Below are 955 nucleotides of genomic sequence, written 5' to 3'. Positions count from 1 at the left end.
GCACCCTCCACCCTCGTGGGCCCCCTGTTGCTCCACCGACGTACTCCTTCCTCCTATATATACCTACGTACCCCCAAACGATCAGATACGGAGCCAAAACCCTAATTCCACCGCCACAACTTTCTGTATCCACGAGATCCCATCTTGGGGCCTGTTCCGGAGCTCCGCCGGAGGGGGCATCGATCACGGAGGGCTTCTACATCATCACCATAGCCCCTCCGATGAAGTGTGAGTAGTTTACCTCAGACCTACGGGTCCATAGTTATTAGCTAGATGGCTTCTTCTCTCCTTTTGGATCTCAATACAATGTTCTCCCCCTCTCTTGTGGAGAACTATTCGATGTAATCTTCTTTTTGCGGTGTGTTTGTTGAGACCGATGATTTGTGGGTTTATGATCAAGTCTATCTATGAACAATATTTGAATCTTCTCTGAATTCTTTTATGTATGATTTGTTATCTTTGCAAGTCTCTTCGAATTATCAGTTTGGTTTAGCCTACTAGATTGATCTTTCTTGCAATGGGAGAAGTGCTTAGCTTTGGGTTCAATCTTGCGATGTCCTTTCCCAGTGACAGTAGGGGCAGCAAGGCACATATTTTATTGTTGCCATCGAGGATAACAAGATGGGGTTTTCATCATATTGCATGAGTTTATCCCTCTACATCATGTCATCTTGCTTAAGGCGTTACTCTGTTTTCATTAACTTAATACTCTAGATGCATGCTGGATAGCGGTGGATGAGTGGAGTAATAGTAGTAGATGCAGGCAGGAGTCGGTCTACTTGTCTCGGACGTGATGCCTATATACATAATCATGCCTAGATATTCTCATAACTATGCTCAATTTTGTCAATTTCTCAACAGTAATTTGTTCACCCATCGTAGAATACTTATGCTCTTGAGAGAAGCCACTAGTGAAACCTATGGCCCCCGGGTCTATCTTCATCATATTAATCTT

The sequence above is a fragment of the Triticum dicoccoides genome, chromosome 6A, assembly GCF_002162155.2.
Source record: "Triticum dicoccoides isolate Atlit2015 ecotype Zavitan chromosome 6A, WEW_v2.0, whole genome shotgun sequence".
In the NCBI taxonomy this organism is placed as follows: domain Eukaryota; kingdom Viridiplantae; phylum Streptophyta; class Magnoliopsida; order Poales; family Poaceae; genus Triticum; species Triticum dicoccoides.
The sequence above is the reverse complement of the archived record's forward strand: the minus strand, read 5'-3'. Positions refer to the sequence as shown.